This window comes from Oncorhynchus clarkii, chromosome 21, assembly GCF_045791955.1.
Source record: "Oncorhynchus clarkii lewisi isolate Uvic-CL-2024 chromosome 21, UVic_Ocla_1.0, whole genome shotgun sequence".
In the NCBI taxonomy this organism is placed as follows: domain Eukaryota; kingdom Metazoa; phylum Chordata; class Actinopteri; order Salmoniformes; family Salmonidae; genus Oncorhynchus; species Oncorhynchus clarkii.
Window position 1 is genome coordinate 37,118,063 of NC_092167.1, and position 14,372 is coordinate 37,132,434.

The 14,372-nt window shown below is 42.0% G+C and overlaps 1 protein-coding gene across 1 annotated transcript in view; it reads left to right on the forward strand.

Annotated features, from left to right (window-relative positions):
• Positions 1-14,372, forward strand: part of LOC139378982 (receptor-type tyrosine-protein phosphatase delta-like) — a 579,926-nt gene that overhangs the window by 183,976 nt on the left and 381,578 nt on the right. The window contains exon 4 of the mRNA XM_071121647.1: positions 14,029-14,102. The gene's annotated coding sequence lies outside the window, so the exon portion shown is untranslated. The remainder of the gene's footprint in view (positions 1-14,028; positions 14,103-14,372) is intronic.

Below are 14,372 nucleotides of genomic sequence, written 5' to 3' on the forward strand. Positions count from 1 at the left end.
GATGTAGCCTCTTGGTGAGAAACAGACCCAAAATGAGACAGACTGACCCTGTGAAGAGACTATTCCCATGTGACTATTCACACAGCTTTTTATTGGCAGCTTTAAGTGTAAGTTGGCCATTTATGACTTAAAAAGGTACTTTACAGTGGTTTTGTCTTGCCAAAGAAAACTAAATGTATAGCTATGAAAAAGAGTCCCTTTAATATCTGACTGTCTGTCATCTAGTTATGACAATTAAATACATTGACGTTGATTCGGATTTTAAGGAGAGTTTTGCCTTTCAATGTGTGGGCTTTGTTTGGGAAGTATCTGATTGAACTCTTTCTGTACACAATTTATGTTATGAATATTTGACGTTCAACTCCAGTTAAGCAGCTTGAAGTTTTACTCCAATTATTATTAATCTTAAATGTCTATAAATTCAGACATTTTAGTCTTGATGTTGGAAATTGTCTTTTTTTTTTTAGAATCATTTGATTTCCAAAACGGTCAGTCTGCCAGTTTTTTTGTTATGGCTGCCCTTGTCATTTTGCTTAATGACAAATCGGCAATCACAATGCATCGGCAATCACAATGCATCGGCAATCACAATGCATCGGCAATCACAATGCATCGGCAATCACAATGCATCGGCAATCACAATGCATCGGCAATCACAGCACAAATCATGTTTGTCATTCTAACAAATGAGGGAAGACTAAACCGTGTAATTGGACAGAGAGAAACAGGGATAAAATACACAGTGGGATCCAAAATGATTCACACCTTTGATAAAGATGAGCAGTAATAGCTGTATAAAAGAAATAATTCAAATACTAAGCTATATTGCATGCTCTATATTATTTTTTACTAATACAATAGCTCAGAGAAAGAGATTCTGTTTAACAAGTAATAAAAACATATCTCGAAAAGGTAAGGGTCAAAATGATTGACACCCCTAAAGATTATTTTTAAATACAGTTTCATATTTGGTCCCATATTCATAGTACCCTTATGACTACATCAAGCTTATGAATACATTTGTAGTTCATTTTGGTTGTGTCCAATAGAAATGAATGAGAAATAATGTATTGTGTCACTTTTATTATAAAAAAGAATAGAATATGTTCGTAAACAAGTCTACATTAATGCTACCATGATTACGGATAATTCTGAATGAATCATGAATATGAAGTAAGTTGGGAAATACACACACATTATTATTATTTAGGAGATGGTCTATACATCCGGAATAGTCAGTGATGAAGAGGTTAATACCCTTAATTAATGCAAATGCTTCCATTTGGAATCAACCATCTTATTGTCATTCACTTCAATCCAAATGGACAATTAATAACTGACATTGGCTGTCCGTACTGGTAGCTTACTACCTCCTGTACAGAAACATCTTATCATCATGATGGTGTAATGTCAGTTCTCAACAGCTGACATCATCTGTCTGTGATGAGAGTGAACATAGGAAGATGGATGGGGGGGGGGGGGGGTTAAAAGAAAGTGTTACTACTTAAAATAACACTGAAAGATATTCCCTCATCCCTAGAATTGTCTCTGGTGCCTCCCAATGGCTCTTGTGATAACACAAACATTGGGATGCCTCAGCATGTTCTTCTCTGCTCTTTGAATGGTAGCTGCTCTTTCCCTTTGGCTCTGGGATTTGGGCTTCCGTCTAAAAAGGCTATTTGATTTTGATATTTTTGTTATGCTAGGGGAGGACGTTCCCCCCTAAGGAAAGGAGGCTTCCTTTGAAACACAACTTTCCCCCGATTAAAGAGGCTGTACGAAGGTTTAGTGGGTATTGTTTACCTCAGAGTTTTGCTTGAGTGTTTCTCATATACTGTACACACATGGTATAATATAGATTTTTTTTTTACCAAACACGGTAACACTTTATTTGGATAGTCCATCTGTAGATGCTCTACAGAATATCAGTAACATATTTACTAACCCTAGCCCATAACCCTTATCCTAACCCTAAACTAACCCCTTAGCTTCTTCTTTACTCTAACCTTAACCCTTATCCTAACCCTTATTCTAATCCTTACCCTAACCATAACCAAGTAAAGTGTGACCAAACACAATCATTTTTAATTTCTGGGCAATATTTCAGTCCATTTAGGGGACCCCTTTTTGTCCCGAAGGCAAAAGTTTTGAATAACCTCTTTAACTCTTTTTCATCTAAAGTTCTTAGATAACCATAGAAAAATGTTAGGTAAATTCAATACTTTGCCCATGTTAAAATATAGAAATCTACATACACTGTTATTATCTGCCAGATTGCAGTTTGAATGCAAGCTAGAGAGCCACGTGTGTTCAGCTCAAGCCCCACATCCATTTGGTAACACGTTTCTAATGCTGTAAATACATCATGGAGCAACCGCCAGTGCATTCTAGTTTTGCCGCGGGCACGTTGTGGTAAATGTTGTACAGTAAATGATGTTGGCCGACATACGGAATGCAGGATTAGCTCCAGTACCTGGACAAATGCTTCTAGTATTCATCCCATTCAGAAAAAACACGGCTGACCTAAGAAAAAAAGTGTAATTTCTTTAAATCATGATGGAAATGGAACAACTGAGGTCAAGATGACAAATGGAGCCACACCAAAATAAGGAACGACGGCGAGCTTCGCTGAAGGAACGCGACGAGGAGACTGCGCCAACGAGCAACTATTTATTCTTTGAGAAGCTAATCAGAGAGTGGGAGAAGTAATTCTGATCGGAGCATTGTCATTCCGGGCTAATCCCTCATCTCGGTATTTCAACAGGTTTTGGCATTTGGCTATCGCGTTAATTAAGCACTGGTGCTCCCCTCCACTCGACTGGACCCGGCATTAGTAATCGCACAAAGTTGATAATGAGAAATCGGCACCGCTTTCAAATATCATCTCACTTTCATATTTTCATTCCCCTTCTGTCTGTCTGCCTGTCCATCACTCCCCAGCCAACGCCCTTCTCTTTTGTGTATATATATATATATATATATATATATATATATATTGTCCATCATGGTGATGCGGGGAGGTAGTACCTTCCACTCCATCACAGGTCCCAGATCAGATCCCATGAAGCGCACCGCTCTTGACCTTACCTGCCTATGGCTCTGTGTAATTGGGCATCGGAGCAGAGGCAGCCTGTCTCACCCTCCCTTCTTCACTCCCTCCCTTCTCCTAATCACAAGAGCAGGAGTGTGTCGCTCAGTATGTTATCCTCCCTCTCTCCCTCCCTCCCTTCTCCTAGTCACAAGATTAGAGAGAGAGAGAGAGAGAGAGAGAGAGAGAGAGAGAGAGAGAGAGAGAGAGCAAGAGAGAGAATGATGACTAGGTAGAAGAAGACAATGGGGCACATTCATTTCTATGAAATGTTTTACATTGCCGATCCCCTTCTCCTGTCCCATAATGCACCTGGTTTTGAACATGACAACACACTGTGTTAGGGTCTTGGAATTGGACTTAGTCGTTCCATTCTCCTATACCATGAATGGAAAACAGTGCCTAAATATCTAGTTAGAGGTTTGAGGCATGGTAAATCACTTGTGTTATGTTGTTAGTTTCCTGTTAATTTGACCTTTTCAAAATCATCTGCTCAGGAATCATTCATCTGGAATGAAGATGCTGAACAGTGCTGAAAACTATTGTTAAAGTGGTTGTGGAATTAACATTCTTTCTGTGCAAAATTCCTATGATCTTGATATCATAAAATAGGCTTAGGTATAACAACCATGAGTGTATAGAATATCACTCACTTAAAAAAGAAAGACACTGATTGTGTGTGAATGATGCATGATGGGTATTGTACACAGTCTATCTTATTCATGTATACATCTTCACAGCTTTTTGTTTTCTTTTATGAAGATTCAATGTTGAATAGAAAGACCATGCGAAGACTTATAAACACACACAGCCTGTGAAATATTCAAGCCTTGTCCTATTTACACAGACTCTGCTGCATCCAGAGCCACAGTTCCATGTTTTTTGTGTGATATACCGGGAGGCGGCGCTGGCTTGTGAGACCCGATTGGCGCATACATTACGAGTCAAATAGAATTTTTGGAAGCAGAGTAAACATACTAAGTTTGCCATCTTTAAAATGCGTCGAGAAACACAGTCAATTGACAAGGGCCAGACAAAAATAGACCAAAAGTGTTACCGCCTCTCTTAGCGCTGTGTGTGTTTTGGCATTCGCCGTCTCTTGCCTGTCTGTTGATGCCGTCTCAAGTCCGACAAGGAGAATGCGGAAATCGTTTGAAGTTTGTTCCCCGGAACCTTCTATCATCCGCCCGAGGATATTTGTCAAGTTGTTCCACCTTTCTGAGTCGCGTCTAATGGGGAAAAGATAACACATTTATGTCTATTTGGTGTTGATGTGTTGACGTATGTATACCAGGGTTGTGTGAAGCAGACTGGTAAAGGTAGCAAATTTGTCTGGCCTTGTTTTTTTGGCACTGGTTGGCGCGAAAGTGGGCCAAGCACTTGATTCGAGTCCAAGCCATGACAATGAACACTTCATCAGTCTTCCCCTCCGACTGGTCTGTCTCTCTTTCTCTCTTTTTTTGTATCTCCCCCTCTCTCTTTCCCTCCCTCACTTTCTCTCGCTCTTCCTCTTGGGCTCTTTTCCTCCCTCCCTCTCACTTTGACTCCCCCTCTCACTTTCTCCCTCACATTCTCATGCTCTCTTCCTCTCTCCCTCTTAATTTGACACTTGGTCTCTCTCCTCCTCTCTCTCACACTCCCTTTCTTACTAACTCAACATTAAGCAGGTTTCTAAGCTCGAGCTCAAGCTTGGTCCCTTTCAGACAATTTTTGTGATCCCAGTGCGGTTCGCTTATTTATTTGTGCAGTGTGAACACTCCAAAGGAACTCAGACCCCTCAAAGAGCACCTGAACCAAACCGAGACCATCTCGAGAGGTGGTCTGAGTTCGGTTTGCTTCAATTCCACAGTCCAGTTCCCTTTTTAAGGACAATGTGAACACAAAATTCCCCCGGTTCGTTTGTGATTATTCCCACACCACACACTGGACTAATGCAACACCGTTTCGCCTGCCATAAACCCTCACGTTGGTGCCACAAAATAAAAAGAAATGTGTGCTGTTTTTGGATATTGATTAGCGATTGTCAAGGACGCACAGAAATCCCAAAATGTGTGGAGTTTTTAGTTCAGATAATTTGTTTGCAATATGTGATCTATAGGCTAAGAGCTTCATAAGCTGTTTATTGATTGTGGGTTTTGAATAGTGTGAGAAGACAATATATTTAGTGACAATCACAACATAGGGTAGACAATCTTTTCTAGCTCTTAAAGGGGCAGTAGCCACTCGGCACAGTGGTCTAAGGCACTGCATCTCAGTGTTTGAGGCGTCACTACAGACACCCTGGTTCAATTCCAGGCTGTTTCACAACCGGCTGTGATTGGGCAGTGTTGTCTGGGTTTGGCCGGTGTAGGCAGTCATTGTAAATAAGAATTTGTTCTTAACTGACATGCCTAATTAAATAAAGGTTAAATTATATACTGTATATTCTTTTTAAATTACAAATATTCTGCAGTCATTCTATTGCTGTTTATTCTGTTAATAGTATCTTGTGATCACAAGATCACAAGATCGGACAGCTAGATATACCTACTTACATTTTGGAAGCTAATAAGATTCTGATTGAATGGCTTGTAAAAACCCAGAGTGCATGTTGGAAAAAATATATTGGTTCCTTTCTTTACAAAAAAATGTTTTACCCCCCTTTTTCATGGTATCCAAATGTTAGTAGTTACTATCTTGTCTCATCGCTACAACTCGGGGCTCGGGAGAGATGAAGGTCGAAAGCCATGCTTCCTCCGAACACAACCCAACCAAGCCGCACTGCTTCTTAACACAGCGCGCATCCAACCTGGAAGCCAGCCGCACCAATGTGTCAGAGGAAACACTGTGCACTTGGCAGCCTGGTTAGCATGCACTGCACCCGGCCCACCACAGGAGTCACTAGTGCACAATGAAACAAGGATATTCCTACCGGCCAAACCCTCCCTAACCCAGACGTATTAGGCATATTATGCATCACCCCATGGACCTCCCGGTCGCAGCCGGCTGTGACAGAGCCTGGGCGCAAACCCAGAGTCTCTGGTGGCACAGCTAGCACTGCAATGCAGTGCCTTAGACCACTGCGCCAACATAGCAATGTGAATACAAAGAGAACCGGGTTCTTTAGCTTCTTTTTTTTACCCTGGAGTTCACTTTAAAGAGGACTGAGATTCTTTTAAAGGGACTATACCCTAAACCTCTTATTTCATTGGTTAATTAAACCCACTCTCTCACATGATTAAGACAAGGCTACTGAGACTCATCAAGCCCCAGGACAGGGAGTGAGTGATAATATGAAAGAGAGAGAGAGATGGAGAAAGAGAGAGAAAGAGGGTAATAAATAGAGAGAGAGAGTGTGAGAGAGAGAGGGTGAGTGAAAAGGAGTGGGAGAGGGGGAGAAAAGAAGGGAGAGAACTTCGGAAAGGGATTCAGCTATGTTGTTACCCATCCTTTTTTGCAAGAGGGTTCTCGTCAGAGTATTTTTAAGTGGTCTCGTCTCCATTGTTCTCCTTGTTTTTGCCTAATTCTGTTAGATAACTCTCTCTCTATCTCCCTCGCTCTCTCCCTCCTCCGCTCCCCCTGCCCACTCAGCAAACGGCTAGTCTTCTGCTCTTTATTTCTAAAAGAGTGGTGTGAACAACACACACACTCATACACACGCACACACACACACACAGCTAAGATCTGTCCTTTCCTTAGGTGTGGGAGAAATGTGCTGCTTGGAACAGGCTAATTTGTTATTGAGAGGGATGAGCGTGGCCGGGAGCCAAGACAATGGGGTAGTGAATAGTGAGGCTGCCAGGTTACACCCTCTTGTAAGATGCATCGAGAGAGAGAAAGGCATCATCTTGTTTTTGCACACAGGTACTCATACAGTAAACACGCGTGCGCACACACATCAGTATAGGAAATACTCATATGGAAAATCTATTTGCACACATACAAACGTACATCACGCATGCATATACACACTCAATTATTTACACAGAAGCACCAGTGTGTCTGTTCACACTGTTATGCTTTATCTTGGCCTAGTTGTAAATGAGAACGTGTTCTAAACTAGCCTACCTGGTTAAATAAAGGTGAAATAAAAAAATAAAAAAACAGTTTGACTGACTGTCACTTATGTGCAACTGTTATGTGTCTAACATGACATATGCACACACTCAAAAATGTCACATGATTAACATCTAAAGATTCACAAACACATTATGAAATCATTCAACCATGGACATAATAACATTTGTCCATTACATTGTAGATACCAGTCACTCTTTACTCTTGTCTTTCAATCTACTCCCAAAGTTTTCAGCTGAAAAGTGCCTCCGTCTCTGTACAGATGAGATGTTTGTCTTTCACTTTCATGCCGAGTGTGAGGTGATGCAACTCATCAGCCCTTCCCTGTAACAGCTAAGAGCAGGAGTGCTCCTCAACAGCACCGTATCATAACCCAGAATCTCCCACTACTGGATCTGAAAACCCATTATCCAACTCCCACATGTCTGAGCCCCTTTGATTTACATGAGGACAAATCCAAACGAGAGCGAGTGAGTCTTGAGCGCTCAGTTACAGATATACAGTCCCTTTTTTCAGAGGAGACTAGAGAGAGGAGGATAGTTATCGCAGGTGAGGTGAGGCAGTCACGTTCCAGTGCCTTCCCAGGCCCCAAAGTGGGTCACAGGAGTGCAAGGTGACATTCTTGGAACAACAGCACAGACTAGTGGAGGTGGTGAGCTACTACATGTAAACAACTGTGTGTGTGTGTGTGTGTGTGTGTGTGTGTGTGTGTGTGTGTGTGTGTGTGTGTGTGTGTGTGTGTGTGTGTGTGTGTGCGTGCGTGCGTGCGTGCGTGCATGCGTGCGTGCGTGCGCGTGCGTGCGTGTACATTTGCATGTGCACATTAATTATCCTGCTCGGAATTTGCATGACCCAAAAACGCCCTACCTATCCAAGTTCCTCATAAATCAAACACAGTCCTATACCCAGCCGGTTCGGTTCCTTTGTCAAGCGAAGGTAATAAATTGATCCCCAGACGGCTAATAAGCAGTGGCATGGGGCAGCGACTTCCCAGGATTTATGCTGCTTCAAGTAGCTTTATATAGATTTTTCAAAACAAATCTATTTACTTTTTTCAGGGTACTCCCAGAGCTCAAGAGATTTGAAAGGGGGTAGACTTTGGGTTTGATGACTCAGAGGGGTAATGCATTAGGACAATAGGGGGATGGAAGAGGAAAGCCTATGAGGAAGGAAAGAATAATAACAGAATTATGACAGTGTTTGATTGAATCACGTGTTTTCAATATCACTCAATCTCAATCTATGGATTGAATCACATTCTTGGGCAGATTTCCAATTCTATCACACTGCAAAATTATTTACTTCCTTGTCTCCTTCCTTCCTTCCTTCCTTGATTCCTTCATGATCACTGATCTAAAAATAGCATATGCGTGTAAACAATATCCCAGACCCCCTATGCAGTCACTTTACCTGTCAGTGGTCGTGAAGGAAAGGAGACAGCGGAGAGGCAGCTTTCTGAACAGCTTTGCATCTCACGTGCCAGAGCGAAGCCTTTTAGAGGAAACTGAAACAGTCTTCTTTATGACATAGGTGATATTATGACAGGAAATTGTCTTTTAAAGAATATGATCCACGATATCATCTTCTGCAAAGTTGACTGGAAAAGAAAGAGGGAGTGAAGAGAGAGAGAGAGAGCAAGAGCGAGAGATGGAAGAGAAAGTGAGAACGGAATGGGATGTTGAGTTTCGGAATGGGATGTTGAGAGCCCCGATGCCAGACAGCCGTGCCCTTCTGTCCTTTATCTAATACCTCTGCTTTGGCCTTAATGTGTTTTCCCTCTCTCCATCCTCCCTTTTCTCTCTCTCTCTCTGTCTCTCTCTCTGTGTGTGTGTGCTGAAAGCAGGTGTGCCAATGTGACATTTGAATGATTGAGATCATGTTGGCTGAGTGGATTATGATCCCCTTTTGGGAGTGTGGTCTTAAGCCCTGATGGAGAACTCGTGCTGATGGAAATTTTATGGACGGAAGGGGGAGGTGGGAAAGTGATGGTATCAAAGCTCCCACCACCCCTTCCTCCTTTTATCTGGTCGGTAACACAACCCTCAGAGGTGGGATGCCCCATTGGCGCTAGTTAATCCCTACGTTCTGGGAATGGGGGGGGGGGGGGGGGGGGGAGCGAGAGAGAGAGAGAGAGAGAGAGAGAGAGATGGAGAAAGGCACAGGGGTAGATCGAGGTAGAGGTGCTCGGCTGGAGCGTGCCGCTACATCGGGAGGGGGCTAAGGGAAGCAAGCTGCCAACAGAGCAGCGAGCTGCCTTTTTAAACGTCAGATGAGATCAAATCAAAGAGCTAGCCTTTTGTACCGTGCTGTTATCTCCTTACCTTGGAGATAAAGCTATATACATCAGCAGGCCTTGAGCAGCACATTGTCCAATTCACACAAGTATGCCTAGGGATGCAGGTTGTCAAATACTTACCGGAGGACATTTTAATTCAAAGGAATTAAGCCTAACATCTGGTGTGTGTGTGTGTGTGTGTGTGTGTGTGTGTGTGTGTGTGTGTGTGTGTGTGTCCGTTTGTGTGTGTGTGTGTGTCCGTGTGCGTGTGTGTGTGTCTGTTGTGACCAGGTGTACAAAATACACTCCCTTCATTTAGAGGAAGTTGTGAAGGCATTGTCCCCACAGTACTACAGCACTATTATCAGTTTGCCTACTGAACAGAAGCCAATGCCATCCGTATTGTCTGTTCAATTCAGATCATTGTGTGTCCAGTCACAATTGTGTGCCGTGCAATCTTTGAATGCTAGAGTTCTCATTTGACGGGTGGGCACATACAGGTGTGATACAACCATATTAATCAGGATCTCTAAGATATTTAAGCTGCACATCACTCTACTTTCCACCCAAGTCCTTGTATTTCCCAGTTCTCTTTTCTCATGAATGACGTTGAGCATCAACAGCGGAACTAACCTCATTGATGTCCATTGATCTGACGTGTGATTCACAGAATCCCACTAGATTTAAATGTTTATGACGTAGTCGTGCGCCACAGAGCCAGCTGTCGGGGGTGAAAACCGGGGGAGAGAAACCAACTCCTTCCTTTCCTCTGCTTGCTTTCATAGACTTGTTTGAGCAGAGCGCTGACAAGCAAGCCTAAGTTTCTGACAGAATGGTGTCAGCTAAAACTGTGATGTTTCCGCTCTCACAAGTGAATATCGTTCGTTGCACCTGCTGCTGGCAACACAGCTCAGCACAGCTCAGACAGGCTGTTTGCAACTCTGTGTTGTAATTAGATGTTTTTGGAAGTGCTAGGGATAGTGGATATGTTATTTGGTAGTGTAAGCATAAATGGAAGCTAAGCGGGTGTTTGGGTGTTTGCAGTAGTACTTGTGATCACCCTGGGATGTTTGTATCTAACTACAGTATGACAATATAATGTTTGTTTTACTTGATTGTCATTGAAGTCAAAGGGATATTTGACTCTATACTCCAATCTCCATTGTCATTATAATCAGAATGTCATCAATGGATAATCTTGAGCATCCTTCTATTCGATTCATATGTATCTGTAATAAACTTGAATTATGACGTTGGTTTCCTTGAGTTGATTGAGATTTAACTCTCTGTCCGGCATGACGGGCAGCCCGGAACGTTAAAACGCCTTTAGCGCTAACATTATTTTGATGCAGTCTCCCTTTGCCTACTTGCTACATCAAAACCAACCATCCTGGTTTCATATTCAGCATCCCATCTCATGTTTGTCCAAGCCTGATAGCGCCATAACGTCTACACCTAGTGGGTGGCGGACAGCGTTTTATAGTAAATTACAGACGTTTATGACCGTGGGGATCGGTTAACCCCACGGTTAAATGGTTAAAAAAAAACGGTCTTCCGTCTTTTTGACCATATTTGTTCGCTTGACCTGCCTTTTCGACATGTACTAGGATATGAGCATTTGATTTACCTTCCTTCTCCCCTCACAGTGGTTTTTATGAGCTGACCCCGGTGCTTCAGCGTTACTTACAGTTATGGGAAGGTCATAAATGTGGGATTTATGTTTCAGGTGTGGTTGGGAATGCTAGTACTTTCTGTCAGAAATAGAGTAGACATAGTCTCTGTGTGGTCTGCCGCATACCTAATGTGCTGTGTGTGTGTCTGTCTGTGTGTGTGTGTGTGTGTGTGTGTGTGTGTGTGTGTGTGTGTGTGTAATGTCGTGGAAATTTCCTCTATTTACCAAATCATGAGAGCAAACCACACACAAGTCAGAGTTAGTTATCACAAAGTCCATCTTTAATTATATGAGCTCTATCACAACCCTGTGACTCTCAGATCAATTCAGTGTCTATCAATGAATTCTCTGAGAGCCCCTCACACATTTCAACTGAGATCCTTTATAGCAAAGACACATAGTGAGACAGCATGGGCATAATTTATCGTTCAGCTTGGTCTCCTAAACTATGTTATTTTCTCAAACTCAGAACCATAAACCAATCCTCCATATCAACAGGCATATATCAAATCCATCCTATCTTGACAAGATCACAGAGACACACTGACTGGCACACAGACATTGTGGAGCCAAGAGATACACGCTTGACCTCTCCCCTCTCTCCGGCCCAAACAACTTAGTCTTGACATAGAACAGATACTGCAACCCCGCCACAGTATTATACAAAAATAACATTCTGATGAGAAGTAACTTACAAACATATGATGAATATAAAACATCTTACCTATGTTACCAACCAATTCTGATTATTCCCCAACAGTGTGTGTGTGTGTGTGTGTGTGTGTGTGTGTGTGTGTGTGTGTGTGTGTGTGTGTGTGTGTTTTCGGTAGAAGGGTGTGTGGCAGGTTTTTGATGACTGACTGCTTTCAAGCTGTTTGTCTCCTAAGATGAAAGTATTGTACTTCTGTCTATGTTCAGAGATATATTCTATACATTTTGCATCAGGGGTATATAGATATATATATATATATACAGTAGGCCTAGTTATGTTCCATAGCCACTGTTATCAGTAGATAAAACATGTTTTACAAATTGAGATAAAGATGTTGCACAGCCAAGTAAAGAGGCTATCCACCTTTCTTCACCTGGGGTGTATTTACGAGGAGCCAAACAGAAGAAAACAGGTCAAAAAGGGGAGGATTTACCTTAACTTGACCAATAAGCAACTCTCATTTTGTTGCAAAATGTTGTTTATTTGTTGTTTTTGTTGTTTTTTTACATTGTGAACTAATGAATACACCTCTGCTTCTCTATATTGATTGTGATGTGTTTGCGAAACTCTACTGTTTTCAGCAGCTCTGAAACACAGAAATTACTTCTCTATTCTTTCACATGACTTGCAACTCTGAGACACAAAGTCTTTGTGACTCTGAGGCTATCCTAATAGGGACACTGTACTGTCATAATATGGACCATGAGTTGGCAATGGTTTCTGTTTAAAGGAGATAGCTATAGAAACCTGGGCCCAGATTGACAATTCACAGATTCACATTCTTAAGAAGACATGTCTTCTAAACTGCCCACTATAGACTTATGAGGAGAGTTAAGGAACGTTGCTGTAACTCAATAAAGTTATTGATATAGATATTTACTAAGTTCCTAAAAAAAACTATGAATTCCTAAGAACATTTTGAGGAATTGCACTTACGAACAATCTTATGAACTTTCTTATTTTGTTCCTTAAACATCTTACGGGTTTTTTCGGAAGTAGTGTTTTGTGAATCCAGCCCCTGTACTTTTCAGCACTGCGCCTATCTGCTACCACATTGCTATCAGCAATGCTATCAGCTAACACAGCTAACACACAGCTAACACAATGCTGTGACACCTTACAACACAAGCCTACCAGCTCATAGTTCTGAACTACACTATTTTGGTGCTGAAATTATGGGTGTTTTAATTGCTATAGACAGGAGATCATTAGCATAACTTCTTGGGTGGCTGGAGCCATGTTTCTCTATGTCATTAAGCTAATTATACAAGCTAATTAATCAGTATGCTCCAATGCTGGGCGTGAGAAGCACACTCTGCCACTCCTTGTTGGCTTGCATAATGAAGGAAGTGATTTTTAGAAATCTTTAGAACCTACTTTGATCTTTTGGAGAGTAAACAGATGATTTTGCATATTAAAGTACTGGTAAAATAGACTGAAGGCTCGGCGTGGGTGGAACACAAAGGACACAATACAAGCCGGGACTGAATTATTCCCCACCATTTGGTGTGTGACCGAGCGTGTGTGTGAGTGTGTGTGTCGTTGGTGAGGAAGAGCTCTCTTTCTGGTCCTCCGGGGCTCGTCTGTGTTCCTTTACTTCCCCATTATCTCCCAGCTGTCGATCGCTACGCGGCTGAAGACAAATCAATTAAGACTACTCACAGACAGAGGGTGAGACGGAGAGAGGAAGAGAGAAAGGATGACACTGAGAATGGAGAGACTGTGTATGTGTGAGAGAGAGATAGAGAGAGTGAGTTGGGGCTGTGCTTGTTTACAAACCAACAATGCAAATAACAGTGACTGTACAGTATATGGAGAAAACTGTCACTATATAAATATTTGTGCAGGTGTTTTGGGCGGACACTGTAATGAAATGAAAACCATCCTTCCTATCATCGTCCTGCTCTAAACTGGCATAGGATCTTTGTATTTTGGTGTTCTCTACAATCAGTGAAGAAATTAACTTCAGTATTACTTGGTCAATAGTATTTGGTTGTGTCTCAAATGTCACCCTGTTCCCTACAAAGTGCACTACTTGACCAGGGCCCATAGGGAATATGGGATGCAGCCTGTGTGTGGCATTGACAGCCTCCCCATGAAGATGTCACAGATGATCATATTACCACATCTATTATCATCACATGGTTGGTTCTGAGTGGGTATTAAAAACATTGACAGTCGTTTAGTGATGTCACCTAAATCCTTCCAAACATCTTCTTTTCCAGGGAAATTCCGAGGAGTTCAGATTCTTTCATTCCTTCTGGTCCGAGGCAGCATTGGTATCAAGTGTTCCTAACAGGTAAGAGCTATGCAGATCAATGATACATTCTCTTCATCCAAATTAGCTTTATACTACGCTGAATAAAAATGTGACCAACCACCTGGATTCGGTCATATGTATCAACACTGCAGTTGAGGTACAATGGGAAAGTAATTCTGCTTTGAAAGTTGATAAACTTGTAATCCCACTTGAGAAAATGGCCCTTGAATGTTTTGGGACACCTACTGGAGAGTTCTTTGTCTACACCCATTCAGCATCGTTCACACCCATCTCTTTAAGGATTCACAT